The following is an 8,453-nucleotide window of genomic DNA, read 5'->3' as shown; positions in this document are numbered from 1 at the left end:
TAGATGGTCAAGCTATTGCACAAATAATTGTACCATCACTGTTATTCACAGGGGACCATTCATCTCTTAAAATCACCAGTGAGCAACACGTGAAGCAGTAGAAAAGCGGTCAGTTTTGCGGGGGCCGTGCACATCCTGAACGCCAAGGGCTTCCCTTTCTTGCCAGACACCTTTTATGCAGCTTAATCATCTGCATGCAAAACGCGCCTTCAAATGGCGCCTCTGAAAAACAACGGGCTGCTGGGCAAACCAGGTGTAGGCTCTGGCTCCAACCTGCTGCTGCTACTGTTGTGCCACCACAGGCAACGCGGGTGATCCTCACTGGTCCTGCGCCGGTTATCTGCCGCTACGCGATCTTTGTGGACTCTTAGCATTGACATTCTGACACAGCGTTTTCTAGAAACCGTATGAGCCAGGAAAAATGCTTCCTAAAGAAGAGGGGGCTAAGCCTCACACAGAAACACATCTGTAACACACACAGTCACACGCCACCACTTACGACAGGCTACATCCTGAGAAATACGCTGTGGTCGTGCCAGCTTCGCAGAGTCACTTCAACGGTCCCAGCCCACGACACAGCCAGGCTGCGTGGCGCGGCCTGTTGCTCCCAGGCCACAGACCCGTCCGGGACATCATCGTTCTGAATCCTGTAGGCGCTCGTGACACGACGGCAAGCATCTGTGTATCTCAACGTGGAACAGGTAATGCCGTTTTGCTGAGATGTCACTAGAGGATGGGAATTTTTCGGTTCCCTTATCATCTCATGGGACCATTCTCACATCCTTTGTTGACTGAAACGTCGATATGCGGCCCACAACTGTGCTTCCAAGACCCCTTTCCACGTTTTCGTTCCATCTGTGTCTGAATAAAACGTGGTCCTGAACCCAACAGTTCAGGCAGACCTACCACACATGGAAGGCTCCAGGCAAGGGCGGCCCCATGACTTGGTTTACCTCTCTGAAAACCCTTAACTCAGGGAAGCGGGGAAGCGCAGCCTGCACCCTCCCTACCCCAGCCAGCACATCCCTGCCCTGGGCACCTGGTAGGACTGCCCCACACCAAGTCCACTGTTCCGAGCACCCCCTGGGGCCCAGCCCACCTTCCCGCGCTCGCCCGCCGGGGCTGCCAGCCGAGCGCAGCGCAGAAGCGCTGCGGCGCACGGGACTACTTTTCGCGGACCCTCGGGGCAGGCGGAGGGATCCCGCGCAGGGAGCTCGCGGCGGCCGCGCGCGGCGAAGGTCGGCGGGGGCCGTGGAGCAGTGCGCTTGCGCGTCTGCTGCCGGTCCGCCCGCGCCCGGGAGCCGCTGCCTTCGCTGTGGTGGCCGAGGCCGCCGAGGTCCCGCGCCCGCCATGGCGCAGATCCTCCCTATCCGCTTCCAGGAGCACTTCCAGGTGAGCTGCACTCCGGCGCCGAGGCGGGGCGGGCCCCGGGGGTCGCGCTGCGCGCTCCGTCCTGTCAGCCGCGTCTCCCCCGGGTCGGCCGCCGACGCACGCCCCGCGCCCCAAACCCCAACCCTCCCAGCCAGCAGCCCCGACCCTGACCCCCGACCCCCCCGGGCGGGGCCGCACGTGCGCACCCGCTCGGACGCTGTCGCCGGAGCCGGGGACCCCCGGGGGGGCGGGAACCAGCCTCTGTCCCGGCTCCCGGATCCGTGTCGAAGCCTGAACTTTCCCGTTTGCGTCCTGCCGCCCCGGCACCCGAGTTTGCGCCTGGGGTCTGCAGTAGTCCCAGGGTGACTGGAGTGGGGAGGTCCGTGAACGTGTGTCACCCAAGAGGGAACTTAGTCTCGGGATGTCTTAACGAGGGCTTTTCCATGCAGTAACACCCCCAAAGTTTGCCTTTTTAATGAAGCCCCCGTTTGTTCTCCAAATGTATTTGCGATTCGGAAAGACATTGACTGGCCACCTGTGTCTGAACGAGGTTCGAGACCCTCACTCGCGTGTCGCCCGGGAAGCCGGTTCTCAGGTGTCACCTGGGGCAGGTGCGGCGGGGGAGGGCGGGGTGAGAACTAAGGGCTCCGATCTACGTGCTTTATGTGAAATCGTTACAATCCCGTCAGTTACCATTCGTTTACTGTTTTCTAGATGAGTAAATCGAGGCTTAAAGATGTTAGATAATTCATGTTCACTCAGTAAGAGCGGATTCAGACTCAAGGCTTGGTGACTACAGAGCTGTACTTCAGGGAATGTGGTTGACTGAAAGGTCCCGTTTTCACAATACAGAACATCCTTAGCCCTATATCCAAATGAGAAAGGCCTTGGGAGTGTTTTTGTTTTTGTTTTTTAAGAGACAGGGTCTCACTCTGTTGCCCAGGCTGGCGTGCAGCCTCCAATTCCTGGACCCCAGCATCCTGCTGCCTCAGCCTCCCGATCTGGGAAGTATTGTAGTGACCAGTTAAATCCCTTCATTCTACAGGTTGGAAACTTTTGGTACCTAGAATATGCTGCCCAGGTCACTTGGTTAGCAATATAGCCGAGATGGAAGTGTCCTCAATATCCGTCTCTTCTCTGGACTCCATCCAGCCACTAAGCTGTGCCAGTGCCAGTAATGTGAGGTAGCAAAATACTGCTGCTGCTAGTAATATAATGTAGTTACCATTTATGAGTCATTTCTCTTGCCACTCACTAGACTATTGTACTTTATAAATCTCATTTAATTAACCCTCATAACTGAGGCAGGTAGTGATATACCATTTTATACTATAGGTAACTGATGTTAATTAATTCAGATAAAATTACACAGCTGGTAAGTGACAGAGTGTGGGTTCTAACCCAGGTCTCTGACTCTGGTGCCTGTGCTTGACCACTGTCTAAATAATGCTCTTTTCAAAAGGCAGAGAAGCAATATGGCATTTTAAACGTCCATCAGAGTTTATAATGTCTTGGAGAGATGTTCCGTTATCTGGGAAATGCATGTTGCTTGTGATTTGTAGGCTGTATGAATGAAACTGTGGTTTGTGGTCTCCAACATTAAATGGATGTCTGAGGCTGCTCCGCCTTCTGTGTTTCTCTGTAGTCAGCACACTCTGCCTTTGCTGTAGACATTTCAAAACTTCCTTCTGTTCCTTAAATCCCTGATCTGCCACTCCCACCTTGCTGCCAGCAGATGGCTTGGAGAAAACAGAAGCCATAAATTGGGATATTCCTCACCTTCATGCTTGCAGACTTACAAGCTTGTCTGTAGCCACCCTTTCCTGCCTTCCTGTTACCTCAAAAGTGGTATCCTTACCTTTGTCCGTGTCCTGGATCCTGTATCCTCCGCTCTAACAGGGGCCTTGCTGTGTAACAGCTTCTCTTTCCTGTATTTCCATCCATTCCCTCCCAGTGGCTTCCTCCTCTCTGCATTTGACAATGCTCACATCTCTTCCATCTGTACAACAAACATCTTCCTCCCCTCGAAGCTCTTCCTTTGCAGCCAGACATCATGAAAGAACTGTCTTATCTCTCCATTACTCCTTTATGTTCCTGAGTAACTTGAAGTCTGGTTTTTGTCCCCAGCGTTCCCCTGAATCTGTTATTGCCAAGGTCATAAATCATCCTGCAGGCTTGTTTGTAAAGGGTTGGATAGTATATATGTTAGGTTTTGAGGACCACCTCCTGTCTCTGTCAAGTATTTTTTTTTTTCTTTTTGAGACAGTCTCACTCTGTCGCCCTGGCTAGAGTGCAGTGGTGTCATCATAGTTCACTGCAACCTCAGACTCCTGGGCTCGGGCAATCCTCCTGCCTCAGCCTCCCAAGTAGCTGGGACTACGGGCACATGCCACTGCACCTGGCTAATTTTTCTATTTTTAGTAGAGATGGGGTCTTGCTCTTGCTCAGGCTGGCCTTGAACTCCTGAGCTCAAGCGATCCTCCCATCTTGGCCTCCCAGAGTGCTAGGATTACAGGCATGAGCCACCGTGCCCAGCTTCTTCCCTTTTTTTCTAACCTTATAAAAATGCAAAAACCATTGCTGGTTTGGGCCATACAAAAACAGGCTGTAGTTGGCCAACCCTTGCCATGAAAAATGAAATCAAGCCCCTGTATCACACATACCTTTCATGACTGCCTAGCTGCATTTGACACTGTACTTTCCTGCCTCCTGAGAGTCTTTTCTCTGATGCTTTTTGTGGTGCCACCATCTCCCTGGGCTCTCCTGCCCCTCTGCCCACACCCACTGCCCTGCAGGCTCTTGTGGATGAGCATGGGGTCTGTCTTGAGCCCCATGTCTGTTCATTCTGTGTGCTCTGCGGGGGCTTGTTATGTATTGCTGTGTGCTCAGTGTTCCCAAGCCACCTGTGTGTTTTTGCCAAGCCTCAGAGCTATGAGCGAGAGGTAGTAGCAGGCCCTGGTTAAGAGCAGACCGAGGCCAAACTGAAGGCACTGAATCTGGACTCAGGTACTGACTGGCTGTGTGGTTTTGGGCAGTGTCTGTAACCTTTTTGTGCCTCTGTGTCTTCATGTATAAAATAGGGATAAAAGGCATAGTTCTTGTCTCATGGCATAGTTTTGAGATTTTGAGTTACTAAATGTGAAGCACTGGACATAATGTTTCACATTGGTACGTAATACTGTACCCGTTGCCCCCGTTATCCATGGGGGATATGTTCTAAGACCTCCAGCAGATGCCCGAAACCACAGCTAGTACTGAACCCTATATACACTGTGTTTTTCCTATACATCATACCTATAATAAAGCTTAATTTATGAGTTAGGCACAGTAAGAGATTAACACAATAACTAATAATAAAATAGGGCAATTGTAACAATACACCAGCATCACCACTATTGGACTTTGGAGCCACTATCAAGTGAAATAAGGTGACTTGAATGCGAGCACTAAGATACTGCAACAGTCAATTTGATCACGGAGATGGCTGCTAAGTGACTAACAGGGCAGGTAGCATGTACCGTGTGGATATGCAGGATAAAGGGAGGATTCCCATCTGGGCTGGACAGAGCAAGATTTCATCATGCTACTCAGGATAGCACACAAGTTAAAACTTATAAATTGTTTATTTCTGGAATTTTCCATTTAATATTTTCGGACTGCAGATAATAAGCCACAGAAAGCAAAACCACAGATAAGGGGGACTACTATAAAGCACTGTGTCCTCATTAGCTGTTGCTGCCATTATGACATCTGCCTGCTGGTGACGGCCACTGGATGGTTGACAGGTTCCTCAAACACACCATGTTCAGAATGGGGCCCCTTTTCTCCCCAAATGTGTATCTTCTATAGTCTCCAGCCAGGAACCTAGGAGACAGCCATACATTCTCCCCATCCTGTTGTCTCTTCCTCCTGTTCATAATATTTTTGGCATCATTCTGCCACTGTTGTCATGACCGCCACTGCCCTGGACTGTGCCATCCTTCGCCACCTTGATGGTCACGCTAGCTCTGTCCATCTCCCTCCAGCATCGCCCTCCTGCAGTCCACTCTCCAGCACCCAGGCGAGGCGACCTTCTCCAAGGATGCATATCTGCCTGCAGGCCTTCAGGGAGTGGTTGCTTGTTGCCTCTGAGATGAAACCACTGACTCCCAAGTGCCCTCTCAAGCCCTGCCCAGTCTGGTACCTACTGAACTCCCCAGCCTCTCCCTGCTCCTCCTCTCCAGACCACATCTTCCCTCACCTCTCTCATTACTGACCCTTACTGAGCCTCTGGTATCTGCTTACATGACACTCTCTGGAAGCTCTCCCTGATTTGTCAGGAGACCTTTCTCTGTGCCTCTGGGGTTTTGGGGTTCCCCTTATATTAGCCCTCATCACAGGAGGTGTACCTCATTTTCCCTACTGGATTGTGAGTTCAGGGAGGTACTATTTGAACTTTTTTCCCCATATTTATTAATAAATATCAGAGTTGGAAGGTTGTTGCTGTTTGTGGTATCTGAGAGTGGGAAAAAAGCTGAGGGCTGAGAACTTAGGACACCGTGATTCAGAAGAGGAATGGCCGAACCATTTGGTGGCATAGAAATTCTGTTGAGCCCTGAATAATTTTCTCTGGGCTATATGAAAAAGCAGCTGAAAGTTTGTAAGCTGTGAAATGTAGCCCAGCTCAATACACAGAAAACATAAATGTGTTTCCTCAAAGTATCTCTTGAGTTGATGTTCTAAACAGGCATAGTGTCTGTGAGCTACGTAAGTTGTAGGAGAGAGATGACCAAGGTCTTAATCAATGCTTCTCGATCCCTCTCGACCCAGGCCACATGTGAGAATGGCCTGGAGCCTTAAAAAAACACTCTGTTCTGAGAGGTGGGGTTGGAGCTTTGATATTTCTTCCCAGCTGAGTCTCACAGGCAGCCTAGTTGAACCAATCTTCTAAATGTTAGTCATTTTTAATAATTAAGGAAAGAGGTTGATGTTCGAAGTCTTTTACCTGTGAGGGAGGGAGGCAGAACTATGAAGATGTACATTGAGCTTGAACTGAAAACAGTTCTCCATGCACCCCTGTATCTGTCTGGAGAGGCTTTTGGGGTGTCACTCCGAAAGGGGACGCTGTCCTCATAGCTCAGTCCATGTTGGGTTTATGTTGCCATTATGTAGCCTTCGCATTTTATGAAGTGGATTTTAATATTCTAAGACAAACAACATTTGGCTCATTGTGTCCTAAATTATCATATGCCCATGTAAAACTTTTTTTAAGGTATCGTGTAGGCTGTTAAATTTTGCCTGTGGAAGGACTACTGTGCCTGGTGTTGGAAATTCATCATGGCCAGTCACTTACCTTCTGCCTTTCTTATTTGCAAAGTGAGGAGAGTGACCACCTCTCCAGTCAAGTTGGGTGCCTTGTGAGAATGCCCACTATAGCAGCATCGTGAGTGACCAAACAATAAATGAATGTGAGTGGGTCCTCTTTGAAAAAACAAATTGTCACTGCAGAACACATTTAAACATTCAGAATCCCTAAACTACACAAAATTGCCAATACTTTTTGAGTTTATTGGATTAAAAAAATTATCAAGTCCTAGGAGGATCTTAGCCAAGGTTCCTCTCCACTCAGGTATTTTAGCATTCTATAGCACAGGTGAGGTCTGTCTGGAACCAGTTTTAAAGCAATGCAAGTACATGGGAAGAAGAGCCCCAAACAGAAAGTAGAAATAGCAATTAAAGCCTTTCTGTTCAACCTCTGGCTTCCTTTCCTCAGAGAAAGCCACTATCAAGGAAACCACTTTATCTTTCCGGAAATGATTACAAGAATCCTACTATATTCTCCTGCCCTTTGCTTTTATAATTTAACATAGTTGGAGATCCTCCCTAAGATCACACACAGATCACAGCATATGTTCACCGTATCGTTTATCAACACACCCTGGGCAGTCGTTGCTGGCACCCTGTTGCCCCTTCCTCTGAGTAGTTCTCTGCTCTCCCTGCTCAGCCTGAGTTTTCCTTCCTTTGCTTCTGCACCAAGTCTGTTGCCTTCAGGCCCTCCTCTCGTGTTTCCTCTGCTTCTCTTCTGGGGCCTGCCAGTGCCCCATGCCAGGCAGGTCACCTCCACTCTCGGCTGGTCAAGAAGGATGCCACAAAGCCGGATAGCAAAGTTCAGTGACAGAATTAGAATCCAAACAGATCTTGACAGGCTGGAATCCAACTAGTTGACATTTAACAGGGATAAATATAGAATCTTATGCACTGGTTTTAAAATACAGAAAACCTACAGTGGTGTAATTTGAGAGAAGTTCAATAAACTTCAATAAACTTCAATAACCTCCTTCTAGAATGTCAGTTCTGGAAAAGACGTTAGTGTCATCATTGTTTATAGACCCCCATTTGCAAAGCTCCCTCTTTAGGAAAAGCTTGTGGGTAAGTTTGAAATGCAAAGTATATTTTCTTAAAGTGCAAATGAACTAAATCTGAGTGCCCTGAAACACGTAACTTCTTTATTATGTATGTAGCATCCCTGTGCTGGGCACAAGGATAAGGCAGTGGATGAGACTGGGAAGGAGACTGGCCTCCCCAGAGGCACAGAGGCCAATGGAAACGTGGTGTGTTCAGTGCAACTTGAACGTTCTGGTGCCTGTTTTATGGGCTGTCGATGTTTTCACCAACAGTCCTGTGTAAACACAGTTGCAGCCCTCCCAGTCAGACTTCTGTCCCTAAGCCCCTTATATAGAGAAACTACAGGACTGTCAGATGAGTAATTTCTTTTTACGTTTTCCCCAGTGTCAGATTTGAATTTGGATTCATGTAATTACACGTTTTAAGAACTGAAATGATCATTAGATAGTATCTTGTCTACCTTAGGTTAACTCAGCTTATATGTGCTGTTTAAAATGTGTACAGCCTTAGCAAGAGCGAGACCCCCGTCTCTACAAAAAATAGAAAATTAGCTGGGCATGGTGGCCTGCACCTGTAGTCCCAGCTACTCGGGAGGCTGAGGCAGGAGGATCGCTTGAGTCCAGGAGTTTGAGGTTGCTGTGAGCTAGGCTGATGCCATGGCACCCTAGCCCGGGCAACAGAGCAAGACCCTGTCTCAA

The sequence above is a fragment of the Propithecus coquereli genome, unplaced genomic scaffold (assembly GCF_000956105.1).
Source record: "Propithecus coquereli isolate 6110/MARCELLA unplaced genomic scaffold, Pcoq_1.0 Scaffold723, whole genome shotgun sequence".
Taxonomy (NCBI): Eukaryota; Metazoa; Chordata; class Mammalia; order Primates; family Indriidae; genus Propithecus; species Propithecus coquereli.
This window is presented reverse-complemented; position numbering follows the sequence as displayed.